The 14,241-nt window shown below is 36.5% G+C and overlaps 1 long non-coding RNA gene across 2 annotated transcripts; it reads left to right on the top strand.

Moving 5' to 3' along the window:
• Positions 1-4,436: 4,436 nt before the first annotated feature.
• LOC107877873 lies at positions 4,437-13,660 on the top strand. 2 transcript variants are annotated; one of them, XR_001676600.2, is made up of 6 exons: positions 4,437-4,873; positions 5,081-5,129; positions 5,265-5,366; positions 5,705-5,872; positions 6,181-6,344; positions 6,445-13,660. It is a non-coding gene; the product is annotated as an uncharacterized LOC107877873 (long non-coding RNA). The 2 variants fall into 2 exon arrangements; XR_007042872.1 differs by having other exon boundaries at positions 4,439-5,129.
• Positions 13,661-14,241: the final 581 nt, after the last annotated feature.

The following is a 14,241-nucleotide window of genomic DNA, read 5'->3' as shown; positions in this document are numbered from 1 at the left end:
ATACTGAGAGTCTATTTAATGATAGTAGTAATAATGATGATAGTGACTTTTGTAGCATGTTTGAAAGACTAAGTGACTATGATGATGAGTCATTTGATTCTGATTATAAATGGAGTGTAGCTATTATTAAAGTAAGAGTAAGAAGAAAAAGTATTTTTTTCCTTTGAGAAAGAAAAAGTTAAGGGATTTATGGTGAGTAAACCAGTGTCCAAAGTGGTAAAAAAAGGTTAGATAAGGATAGTAATAAGGGACCAAGTCCCAGTGCCAAGTCATCTAAGACTCAGAAACCCCCGCAGCTTCAGCTAAGAGAACTGATCCTTCAAAAAAGGTATCTATATTTACTGGAAAAGAGAAAGGGTTGTACAGGGAGGCCAGACAGGAAATCCTTAAAACCTAAGAAGTTTTAAGGGTAAGAGTATTTGATCCAGTAGTGGTTGGAGTGCCTGGGATACAAGAGTTGATTGACTAGGTGAAATTCCAAAGCTGGGAGCACCTGTTTGAGTTGCTATTGCCCCATTTGCATAAAGATGAGGTTATGATGTTTTATCATAACCTAACCATATTTGATGATGGCATACATCTGACTTCACAAGTCAATGGGAAAATATGGGTATTGATGAAGAAGTTTTATCTAAAGTTCTTAGGGCACCTACTGAAAGGATTAGGTCCCTACGAATTGAAAAGGGGTCTGAGAAATTTCTGACAGATTGTGGGAAGCTTAATGACATGAATATCAAAAATGTCAACAAAAAAGCACTAAAAGGTGAATATCAGTTGCTCTTTGAGTAAGTAAACAAAGCTCCTCTTCCCAAATTTGACAAGAGGGCTATTGTAACTGGACCTGATATGTTCTTTATGGAAGTCTTGTCAAAATACGAAAGAGTTAATCTTTTGACAATTGCGATTGAACACATCAACACTGTCATGAATGCAAAAGATGGGAAACGTTATTAGCCTATGAATTCTGGCTAAGCAGGGTCTTTCCTTACTTTAATATTGAATGTGAAAAGGGAAAGATTAGTTTTATGAAGCAGATATTCTCTATCACTACTCTAAAAGACAATGAGTGTGTACGTAAAAGAGTAGGTGGAAAATCCAAGTCCATTATTTCTAAGTTGGTTGATGTTCAGAATAGTCTGAGGGAAGAGCTTGATGTTATGATAGCCCTTGTGGCTCAGAAAGATGCTAAGATTGCTGCACTAAAGGCAGCATCTGTGAAAGGAGGGGAAGAAGGAACTAGTTAAAGTGGGAAGTTGAATGTTGAAAATGTTTCCCTACAGGAAAGTGTGAAGAGGTTGGAAGCAAAAGTTAAAGTCTTAACTGAGAAGAATGAAGATCTGACACAACTAATTATAAAGTCTCATGTTACTAAGAGTTATAGGATAACTATACTCCTCAAGCAACTGTCTCATGCTTCTGGTCCTTCTTCCTAAATCCCTTCCAACCTGGTTCCTCCTCTTTTCCCCTCACAGCCCTCATCTCAAGCCTCATTTAAATCTGTTCTCTCTAGTTTTTGTTAACTCTTGACTGTAACTGGCACATTTGTTGTTATGCTTTTTATGGTCACTATTTTTTAATAGTGTTTGATACTGCCTGACTTTATCAATGAATGAATTATTTTTGTGCTATCACTTCTCTTATTTTTATCTAATACTTCTTGTTCATGTAAGTATAGGCTCAATGGCCATAAATTAATATGCATGCTTATCTATGCTTGATTTACTGCTTTACAACTTTGATGATGTCAAAGGGAGGAAGATATGGTGTAGCTGTATTGTGCTGCGATGTGGTGTCGCAGGGTGGTAAATATGGTGCGGTGTAATAGTGTGCAATGTATGCTACTGTATTGAATGAAATAGGTCCTCATACTAGGAGTAACCTTAGGTGCTTATAGAAATGGGGAACAAGTGTGGAGGAATGTTAGTGGTAGCAGTGACAGGGGGAACAGGTTAAGGTTTCTAGAGATTGTATGTTGTTGTGGATGCTTGAAGATGTTGAAGACATGTATGGGTTTGTCATTATCAAAAAAAGGGAAATTGTTATGTCCTTAGTTTTGATGATTGAAAAACTATTTGTTGGGAGTCGATTCCTAGAAAATGTGTGATGACAAAGCTGAAACTACTTAAGGACCTAGCTGGGACTACACGTCACTTTCACAGTCAACCACTAGCTAGACGAAAGTACAAAAAGTTGGTGGAAAGCTGTTGTAATCTTTTTGTCTCGACCAATTAGATTCTTCCTAGGTTTTCTTGTGTCATATATTTATTGCTCTTCTTCCTCTACAAGAATACCAAGCTTCCATATACTCACAAGAAAATATCTTTCTTGAAGCTCTTGGATCAAAGACTTACTTTTGCAATAGGAAACTGATAGCTCATGAAGTGGTATTTTATTTTCCTGTTGTATTTGAGTCTTTGTACAGTGCTTAAATATTGCCTAATGTTTGTAATTGTTATTAGTAGGTGTTAGTGTATTTGCATCAAAACTCCTTGTTGTCATCTAGAGTTATGTGATATTAAAGCTAGAGTTAGCTTTTACTCAGTTAGAGTAAGCTAGGTAGTGGTGCAGTAGAGCTACTGCATATTTTTCTTTGTAATAGAGGTATTACTAGGAGAAGAAGGATTAAGAGGTTAATCCTTGATGTAATGGAGTCGTATTCAAGTTTCTTGAATATTAGTAAAACTTAGAAATCCTGGAAGCAGGTCGTGATGTTTCTCCCTTGGGAAGGAGTTCTCACGTAAAATTTATTATGTCTTTTACTCTCTCTTTCACACACTTTACTGTTTAGTTCTTGTTGGCTTAATCTATTTAGGACTAGGTCTCAAAGTTGGAGGGCAACTCGCGTAAACTCTTCGGTCAATAAAGATTCCACAATGCGTATAACCCTTTATATACATTCTAAGACGTTTTAATGATATATTTAATTTATATATCTTTCAAATTTTATGAAATAAGTGCAATTGTTTTCAAATCTAACTAGTTTTAACTTACTATCTCCTGTTTTACCCATTAGCAAATTTTTGTCCTTGGGCATTTTGGATTTTGGAGACAACGATTAGTTGTACAAAACTATTTAAATAAGTGGATTAATGTCAATATTTAAATTATTTAAATACTTTTTTAGTATAAAAATTTGGTTTCTTTTAACTAAATTAAACATTTCATAGTGTTAATTGTAGACTATATAAGCTTTTTTTGTTGGAACTGAACATAATTTTGAGAGAATCAAACAGAAAGTACGTAAGGCAGTTCACTTGCGTCGGAAGAAAAAAAATCAATAAACCAAATTAATTAACTTATAGATTTTTAAGTCCACCATCTCTCCCACAAGAAACTTTATTTTGTAAATCATACAATTAATATTAGTTGTGTAAAATTTCTTTTTATCACATAAATTGGAGAATCCAAATATTATAATTTTGAATTTAGAAATTTTAAATTTACTAACTTGTCAGATTTCTTTTTTTTTTAAATCAACTATGTGATGCGCAAAATGAACCTTTTCGTCTTGTATGTATCAGATGATGCGTAACATATATAGAACATTCCTTGTATAGTGGATCACATCAAACAACATGCACTACAAGTTGGTGGCAGAGGCAAACCCAAAATTTGAAATCTGTGATTGCACTACTAGAGATAGATGTGTGATAGTACAGTGATGTCACGTCACTCCTTAATGCTTTTGTCAAAAAAGTTAAAACTAGTATAAAATTAAAGGTATCCAAATAAATATTAATTAAACGAAAGCATGATATAGGTTATTATGTTGCTTGAGGGTTTTAATTCTTGTGTGTACATTTTGGTATTTAGGTTGCAAGTTCGAATCTTGCTTGAGTGTTTAATAAGCATTTATTTTTAAAAAATAACAACAAAAAAACATCAAATAGGAGTTAACTTAGGAACTATGCTCACAAAGAAACGCAAGATTCAGCTCTGAACAAATAGACCAAATAAACACTTGTGATTGAGGATGCACAGTTTATTATTTTATCTTTATCAAGGTAGATACATATTACATATACATAAAGTTTTTCGAAGTCACCGAGTGCACACTACAAAAATGGGTTTAATTGTGGGGGTTTTTTTGCGAGGATTGTTTTAACCCCCGTAAAATTATATGAATTGCGGGAATTAAAAGCTTGCCGTTAAAATTTATTAATTTACAGAGGTTAAATAACTTCCGCTATCCTTAAAAAACAAAATAGCGCTAAGTTATGCCATAAAAAAATATTTCCCTCCTTTTAATTTTCCCCAAAAAACAATAGCGCTAAGTTATGCCATAAAAAAACATTTTCCCTCCTTTTAATTTTCCCCCAAAAATATAGCGCTAAGTTATCCTTCCAAAAAAAAAATAGCGCTATCTCCCTCATTTTTTTTTATTTTGAAATTCCTAAACAACTGCTCATTCTTATCATTGTCACTAAGTTTCCATACCCATTTTCTTCTTCTTTTTTTTCACTTGGAAATTTCTTTTATTATGATTTCTTCTTAAGGAATTTTTAGTACTATTTCTTGATTTTTGGGATCTTGAAAATATTAGGGAAATTGTTGAGAAAGGAAAAAATGTGAAATTTTAATAGGTATTTTTTCTTTGCTGACCAAAATTAATTGACTAAAATCAAATTCAAGTAGGAAAGAGGTTTCAGGTATAGTAAAAAAAAGGGGTTTTGGGTGCATTTGTTGTGTGTACTAAATCCTCAAATCGATTGACCAAAATTTTGTTTTGATTTTAGCGTGTTCATGACCTGCGATTAACACTATTTTCTACTCTGGTTATTTTCTACTCTGCTACTCCGGTCGACCATTGCTACTCCGATTGGCCTGCTAAGTCGCACTATTTTTTATTTCAGCTTTAGCAATTGACTACCAGGTAAGGTCATTTTGTCATCAAATTTAATTTTAGCAAACATTTCTTATGCTAAAATGCTTTATTCAAATATACTAACTGTATGCTTGTATTCTAGTGAGATTAGGAATAATTGTCCAAAGCAGCTGCAAGTAGGGACCATTGCCCCAGCTTCCCTAAGCTTCTTATTCTAATATGTACAATGTACTAAAAGCCATTTTTATGGTGCAGGAGTCTATGCCGTGACTTTCAGCTTGTGTACAATATTAATGGAAAAGATGTAAGTTTGTTAGCAGATTATACGATCTAGGGTAAATTTTGTTGTTCATTAAAAGTATATCTCATTTTTTCTCTCTAATCTCCTTAACAACCTAAAACCTCACTGTTTTATTCCTCTCTATGTTTTTCATTTCAGATGTCTTGATGAGAGTTCTTCTAATAGTTCAACAACTTCTGTAAGAAAACAGGCACGGATCAAAAAGAGATATATATTACATGCATCCTACTATTTTTAAAGGTAAATATGGATCAATCTGTGGTGTTCTAGAGAATCCTGTAAATATGGATCGATCTTTGGTGTTCTAGAGAATCCTCTTTTCAGAATAAAAACCTGGACCTATTCTTGATGTTCCGGTGTAGTTACTTCCCTCTAAATTTTGTAGAAAATGGTGAAACTTTATGTACTCTAGAATCAGTTTTGAAATGGTCTTGTGATTGGTTATGAAGTTTTATTCCAAGGAAAATGTGTATATGTTGTTGTAATGTGCCACAAGTTAGATCTATAACACAAAATATATATATCAAAAGGCCTCCCATCTTATATGCTCATTTTGTCGTTTGCACTCTATAATGCAGAACAATCTGTTGTTGATCGGACAATTAATGGCATCTGCATCCTCTTGCAATACAGTCGACATAACTTTAATGTGGTGTGTCAATTAACTTTCTTCTCTGTATCATAATAGATTCAGTTCAGATGTATATCCACATGTCGTGCTGTTAATTTGGGAACTTTTTCACAAGGTGTGTTCACAATCTCTTCTATTTTTATTTAGTTACTTGTTCATTTTCACAGTGAAGGATTCACTTAGGGTTCAGAATATTGATTGATATTTGTAATGTTCTTTCTCATACTCGTTCACAATCTTTTCTCTTGAAAATTTCAAATGCTTTTTCAGTTGATTATACCCTCTTAAGGAGTACGTTTGTATTTTGCTTATGACAATTTTCTGTTCCTAAGATATAATCGTTGGTTCTCTTCTTTGTTTATATTGCAATAGTCCCTTGTAAGCTCGGTCATAAAATTCTTCTTCCAACTATTTATGATCTAGATTGGTGATGGGCTGGCTGCGATCTGGGAGGAAAATTGACTGCACTAGCAATCCGAACACTGTAGGAATGATAAGTCAAAGCTAAGATGGGTTTCTGTAGTTATGTAACAATCTAATTATGATGGTTCCTGCAGTCTTACCCGATTCTGGTCCATGTTCAAGAGGTTCTTGTTCCTTATTTTATTATTCTTTTCTCAGAAATGAGACCTCAAAAGTATAAATTTTCTGTTGCAATAAGATTTATGTACAAATCCTGATATGCAGGTACTTAGACGTCTTGCACAAGACTGTGAGGCTGCTCATAAAAGCCGTTTGCGGAAAAAGGTACTCACTGCATTTTTTTAATGTTCTTACGCAACATTCCTAACGACACTAACTTTTCCTTATCGTATCAAACAATTTGGTGTTCTGATAAAGTAACTAAATTCCCAAGTTTACATTCTGTTATTTAGGCCTATGTTCAGAAGTTAAAAAATAGTAAATTGAAGCTGATTCAATTGGAACAAGAAGTAGAACAGGCCAGAAAACAAGTAAAGGGACAATTCATATTTTTCTTTTCATGAAGCTGAGATTTTGATCCTTTCCCATTGATTAACGCAACGAACATTTTATCTTCTAGGATGAAAGAAATCTAAAAAATTAACAAACATTTTTCCATAGAGTCTGTATGTAGGTGGTGGTTTAGATACTAGCCAGCTAAGTTACTCTGGAACTGCATGCTCAGGTTTGTTGGTTCACATGTTATCATGTACTTGGTGAAATTTCATACACGAAAATGTCGGAACGACTAAATTATGCTTGGATTTGGAAAGAATTCAGTTGAGAGTTTTATCGTAGTTTCATTATTAGTACATAACGAAACAACTTTCTGCTTTATCAGTAAATTAGACTTGCGGACTAGAGAACCAATCAAAATGAATTTGGTTCTTACTGGATCATTTCACAATGTTTTTCAGTACTATATGGTTTCTTATGATAGAGGAAATTATTTCTACTTGTTTTCTCCTACATATGTTCTTACAGATTACTCGTTATAAATATATAGTTCTAATACAATATCAACTCCATAATGCAAGAATCCAGCAATAACAACAAGATAAACTAACTAACACCAAAAACAACAAGTTGAACAACAAGTGCTAGTGAATCGAAATAGGCCACACACGACTTCACTAGGCTTTAAGAATCACGTTTTTAGAACAAGATGAAGTTTTCAACAAGAACCAGCAAGTCAACACGGTGCTAGTGAATCGAAAGAGCCCCACACAGCTTCACTAGACTTCAAGATTACAAAACACAATCTCAACAAGATTACAAGAAGATAGTAACTTGACATGTAATATTTAACAGTCTAAGAACCTTAACAACAAGAGAGGACCCAAAGACTAAAGAATATTAACACCAAGTTCTTATTTGGACCAAGAGGAACTCTATGACCTCAAGATCCTTGTTTCTAGCCAAGATACAACACAAGTATCACTCTACTTGTGAGTTTTCAGATTTGGGGCTTCTCCAATGGAAGAGTGAAAAGTTCCTCAATATTACAAGTGTTTTTCTCAAAATATTATGAAACAACTAGCTGCCAAGTAACCCTAATAGTCTATTTATATTACACCATAAATAAAGGAGAAAATGACCAGATTGCCCTTTCCATGGGGTGGCCTTGGTGTGTAAGTTTATTACACTTCAAGGCCCCTCTTCACACTTAAAAACATTTAGAACATTAGGTGGATCAATCACCAACTCACAAAAGGCCATTTGCATGAACAAGGCTTGGAGTTTTTATAACTCCCGAGCTTGGCTACGTGTGAATGATCATAAACTTGTTGGACAGCTTGCTACACTCGTATCATCCTCTCCATCTTAAGAGGAATTTGACCTCAAATTTGGCATTTGGTCATCTTCAACCATATCCACAAGAGAAATATCACACACGTTGAAAGTGTTATGCACTTGATATTTCGGTGGAAGGTCAATCTTGTAGGCGTTGTCATTGATTTTCTCAAGTACTTGGAATGGACCATCACCCCTCGACATCAATTTGGACTTTCTTTGAGATGGAAACCGATCCTTTCGAAGATTCACCCACACCCAATCTCCCGGTTCAAGAATAAATTTCTTTCTCCCTTTGTTGGCCTTCCTTGTAATTTCTTGGTTTTTCTTCTCAAGTCGAAGCCGCACCTTCTCATGTAACTTCTTTATAGAACCTTCCCGCTTGCTTCCATCTAAGCTAATCATGAGATCACTTGGCAAAGGTGTTAAATCCAAAGGGGTAAGGGGTTGAGGCCGTATACACACTCAAAGGGAGTTATTCCCGTACTTGAGTGTATGACATGGTTATAGGAAAACTCAATCAATGGTAAGTGCTCCTCCCAAGAAGTCATTTTTCCCTTAGCCATGGAACGTAGCTAGCACCCAAAGTCCTATTTACTACTTCCGTTTGGCCATCGGTTTGTGGGTGGCAAGACGTAGAGAACAACAACTTGGTATCAAACCTACCCCACATGGACTTCCAAAAGTGACTTAGGAACTTAGAGTCCCTATCACTCACAATGGTCCTCGGAACGCCATGCAATTACAACATTATCAAAAAATAAAAAGGCCACGCTAGGTGCGTCATCACATTTAAAGCAAGGAATAAAGTACGCCATCTTAGAAAATTGATCGACTACAACAAAGATACTATCCAGCCTCGTCTAGTCCTTGGCAGCCCCAACACGAAATCCATAGATATATCAAGCCAAGGACGTAGAGGCGTGGGCAGCGGGGTGTACAACCCATGAGGTAGGAGTCGAGATTTGGATCCTTTGTATTCTACACATTATCCGTAAATCCTAACCACATCCTTATGCATTCTTGGCCAATAGAATTGCTTCTCTAATATTTCGAGGGTCTTTTTGACCCCAAAATGACCCATTAAACCGTCATCATGTGCTTTCCTCACAAATAACTCTCTCCAAGAGCTAAAGGGTACAAACAATCGTCTAACTTTAAATAAGTAACTATCAAACTTGGCATAGGGATTTGAACCCCTAGTCGAATCCCACTTGTCCCTACCTAATTCTTTCCATTCCCAAAATATAGGAGCAAAGTGAGGGTCCTCGAGATATAATCCTCTTAAGCTCTCAAAACCCATCAATTTTGATGACAAAGTGGACACAAGAACATGTTTTCTAGAGAAAGCATCGGCTACTACATTGTCCTTACCCTTTTTGTATTGGATAACATAAGGGAAGTCTCAAGAAACTCAATTCATTTGGCATGCCATTTGTTAAGCTTGTCTTGTGCCCGAAGATGCTTTAAGGATTCATGGTCCATTTGGATCACGAACTCCTTAGGCCATAAGTAGCGCTTCCAAGTGGCCAAGGCTATAATTAAGGCATACAACTCTAAATCATATGTGGAGTAGTTTAGAGTTGCTCATGGGTTTTAAATCTTGCATCAAAACAGCCTCTATGCCTACTTTACTCGCATCGCACTCGACTTCGAATGTCTTATCAAAGTTGGGCAATTGTAACAAAGGCTCGGAGATGAGCATAGCTTTCAAAGCTTCAAAAGCCTTAGATTACTCGTCACCCCACTTGAAGGGTTGATCTTTCCGAATGACCTCGGTCAAGGGGGAGGCTATGGTGCTAAATCCTTTGACAAACCTTTTATAAAAACTAGCCAACCCATGGAAGCTTCTTACTTCTCCAACGGTTTGTGGGATTGGCCAATTTTTAATAGCATTTATCTTGGATTCATCCACTTCAACCCCTCTTGAACTAATAACAAAACCCAAGAAAACAACTTCATTAACACTAAAGAGGCATTTTTCCAGATTTGCTACAGTTTTTCCTTTCTAAGGACATCAAACACACATTGTAAATGCATCACATGCTCATCTAAAGACTTGATATAAACCAAGACATCATCAAAATAGACAACAACAAACTTTCCAATAAATGACTTCATCACATGATTCATTAGCCTCATAAAAGTACTTGGAGCATTTGTTAGTCCGAATGGCATAAACATCCATTCATAGAGGCCAAACTTGGTCTTGAAGGCGGTTTTCCATTCATCACTAGGTTGCATTCTTATTTGGTGATAGCCACTCCTTAAATCAATCTTGGAAAATAAACACGAACCATTTAATTCATCAAGCATATCATCTAACCTAGGGATAGGGTGACGATATTTTACCGTAATCTTGTTGATGGCTCGACAGTCCACACACATATGCCATGTTCTATCTTTCTTAGGCACTAGTAGCACCGGAACCACACACAGACTCATGCTTTTCTAGATCTACCTTTTGTTTAGAAGTTCCTCAACTTAATATTGCAATTTCTTAGTGTCCGTAGGGTTGCTTCTATAAGCTGGCTTGTTTGGCAATTGTGAGCCCAGCACGAAATCAATTTGGTGGTCAATTCTCCGAAGTGGGGGCAATCCTTGCGAAAGTTCTTCGGGAAATACATCTTCATAATCCTGCAACACACAAGAAATCAAAGGAGAAATGGAAGAATTAGTGAGGTTAGTGTTAAAACAATGAGCCAAAAGTAACATAGGCGTGTCCTCATCATGATCCATGAAGAGTTCCTTCTTTCTAACCAACATCACCATGTTTTCCTTCCCCTTTGATGTTGAGGCAGCCTCGGATACCCCTACTGCCCTACCTACGGGTTCCCCTTTTTTTTTCTTCCTTTTCAGATTTTTTCGCCTTTTCCTTCAATTCTCTTATCTTTTGATGCCACTCATTTACTTGGGAAGGCAAAAGAGGATGAAGTGTGACCTTTCAGCCATCCTTCTCAAGTATATATCGATTGGACCTCCCATCATGTTTGGTAGACCTATCATATTGCCAAGGTCTACCTAACAACAAGTGACACGCTTGTATTGGTATCACATCACAAAGCACTTCATCGTGGTAGTTTCCCACCTTAAATCGTATCACGCATTGCCTTGTGACATTTAATTCACTACATTCATTCAACCATTGCAACTTGTAAGGACTAGTGTGTGGTGTAGTTGGCAACTTCAAAAAGTTTACCATAGCAACACTAACAACATTTGCACAACTACCACTATCGATCACCAAAGTGCACACACTCCTCTTTACAAGACATTTAGTATGGAACAGATTTTCCCGTTGACTTGGGTCATCTATTTCCTTACTAATCATGACACGCCTAACTACAAAGTTTGGAACCACACAATCCCCTTCATGCGAATAAACATTTTCACTAACATCATCATCATCATCATGTGGCCCATTCTCGGGTTTCTCTCCATCTTGAGGCTCGGCCTCATCCTTCTCTTTTTTAAGACCCACCTCTTCACCAAGGCAATACAATCTCCCTTCCCATAGAATCACGTTGCATCAGTTTGGATATTCATTGGCTTTATGTCCCCAACCTTGGCACTTAAAACATTGGAATCCCTTTGGGTTAGGATACTTATGAACTTCTTTCTTTCAAGGAATTTTGTGGACTATTTTAGGCTCGGTCAGCCTTGTAGTGGCTCTTTGGTCCTTGTTTTTGGGCCAACCCGAAGAATATTAAGACATCTCCTTATTTCTAGGCTAACCCGAGGTGGATTGTCCCGTTGCCTTGAACGACGACCTCTCTTTAAGTTCCCTTTCAATCTCAAGAGCCACTTGAAAAATACCTTCAACGGTATCAAACTTGTGAAGTGTTAAATGAGTGGAGATCTCTTTGTTCAACCCACACTTGAACCGGATGATGTCTTGACTGATTTGTTCCCCACGATGATCAAGCTTCAACATGAGTTGTTGAAACTCATCATAATACGCCATCACATTTTTGTTACCTTGACGCAAGTTGTACAATATAGCAAGCAAGGTACCATTGTCTCATCAAGTACCTCAACCGAAACCAAGGTGGTGGCTGCCCATCAACTAATTCATTACCAAACCGCTTGAAGTACTCCCATCAAGTGTTAGCATAACCCTCAAAATGAGCTATGGCATAACAACTTTTCTTTTTTTTCGAGATATCATTAACCTGGAAAACTTTGTCACAAGCCGATTCCCAAGCTAAGTAGACCTCGGGGTCACTTTCACCTTTAAATATTGGTAGGCTCAACTTGATGGTGTTGATGCCTATATCTCTCTCTTGGTGCTGGTTTCCCCTTTCTCCATACCCTCGATATCTCCTTTGATCTCCACGACCCCCTCTCATCTTCTCCTTCCTCATGTAAGCATCCTCAAAGGCTCTATATCCTTCATATCCCTTTCTACCATATTCCTCAAAGTGGGCTAGACAGTTTTGGACATTTTAAACTTCATTTGGAGGAATTGGATTTTATGAAGGTGGTGGTCTTTGATTTAATGGAGCTTGGAAGGGAGGGTTCGAATTTAGCGGAGGTACTTGACGTCCAAGTGCCTCTTGTGAAACTTGAGAAGTTTGGAAATGTATTGGTCTAGTGGGGTCATGGTTTGGAGGGAAATGAGTGGTTTGGCTTGCGGCATTTAGTGAGTCTTGGGGTGGATTTAGCATTTGGTGCACTGTTTCGGGAGTGATGGTTGCGGATGAAGTTCTATCATGCCCACATGAAGAAACATGTAGAGGAGTAGAAGGGAGAGAGTTTCTTTAACTCTCCACTTGTTCTAATCTCCCACTAATAGCCGACACATCTCCCTTTATTATTATCAAATCCCCTCTCACAACTCCAACTTCTGTATTTAACCTTTCAAGTGTTCGGGTAACGTCCTCAAGAGTGGCCCTCATACAGTCAAGAGCATTAGTATCCATATTTTGGGACGTATTCCCCTCCATTGTCAAGGTATTACCTATGAAATCAGCAAACAAGTTAGTGAAAAAAAATCCTCTCCTCACTTACACTCTTTGGATCACCTCACACTTTAGTTCCACAAGTGTTGTAGATTGGCTAGTAACTCATGAATCCTTAAGGTATGAGTAAGCTCTTATCCGGAGTGGATTCATTTTTGAAGAATCAAAGATTTCTCGTTGGACTAGAATCAAGAAGTAGCAATGTATTCAAAATATAAAAGCACCCAAGTAATCGTTGACACGAACAAACAGATTCAAAGGACTAATTGACAACCTAGTAGGAATGTACTAGTTTGTTAATTAGTTCTAGAACCAAGTAAGGAAACCAAGAATCAACAATTAGAAACTAGAAAATATCAAAAATTGAGCTTATTAGTGACGTGGCAATTGCAATGGTGATGTGTCAGTATGTAATTGGTCTTGGTCCCACACAACAATTTTTTTGTCACAAATCTAAAATTTCAATATTCACATAACTTGTAATGGATGACAATTGGTTTTGGAGGAAAAGTAAAAGTATTGTACTCTTTTTAACTTTTCAAACTCAAAAAGGTGAGATTTGACTATACTAATCCCACAAAATAAGGTCCCTTGATTTAAAGAAAAGTGGTTGTCAAGTCTAGGAAGTGATGTGTGCAAGTCTTCTCACCAACAACTTTATAAATTTTGTATTTCAACCTTTTGGATCTATTTTACACCTTTATTGTCTTAAGTTGTAAGAATAGATGAAGAACAAGATGAACACCACAACAACCTTCAAGCAAGAACATAACACAAAACCACCAATTGTTATTAACAAGGTACAACCTACGACCCACTTCAAGTTGCCACAACAATGGTCAATATTATAAGCTCAACTTTAGATCTAGACATTTTTAGTGTTGGTGAAAAGAAAACAACACTAGAAACACACTAAAAAAATAAAATAACACCTAGATCTAAACACACAAACGCCAATATTGGCAAAGACAACAAGATGGACAGATTTCTCTTTTTCTTTTTTTGGAATTTTCAGATTTCAACAATTTTTTTTTTGAATTTTCGTCCAAGAGAGCCCAAGATTGGTAGTGTAGGAAAACAACCAGCCTTGCTTTGATACCAAATGATACAATATCAAGTCCACAATGTAATAATCCAGCAAGAACAACAAGATGAACAAACTAACACCAAAAATAACAAGTGCTAGTGAATAGAAATAGGCCACACACAGCTTCACTAGGCTTTAAGAATCACGTTTTTAGAACAAGATGGTGAAGTTTTCAACAAG

This window comes from Capsicum annuum, chromosome 7 (genome assembly GCF_002878395.1).
Source record: "Capsicum annuum cultivar UCD-10X-F1 chromosome 7, UCD10Xv1.1, whole genome shotgun sequence".
In the NCBI taxonomy this organism is placed as follows: Eukaryota; Viridiplantae; Streptophyta; class Magnoliopsida; order Solanales; family Solanaceae; genus Capsicum; species Capsicum annuum.
This window is presented reverse-complemented; position numbering and strand designations above follow the sequence as displayed.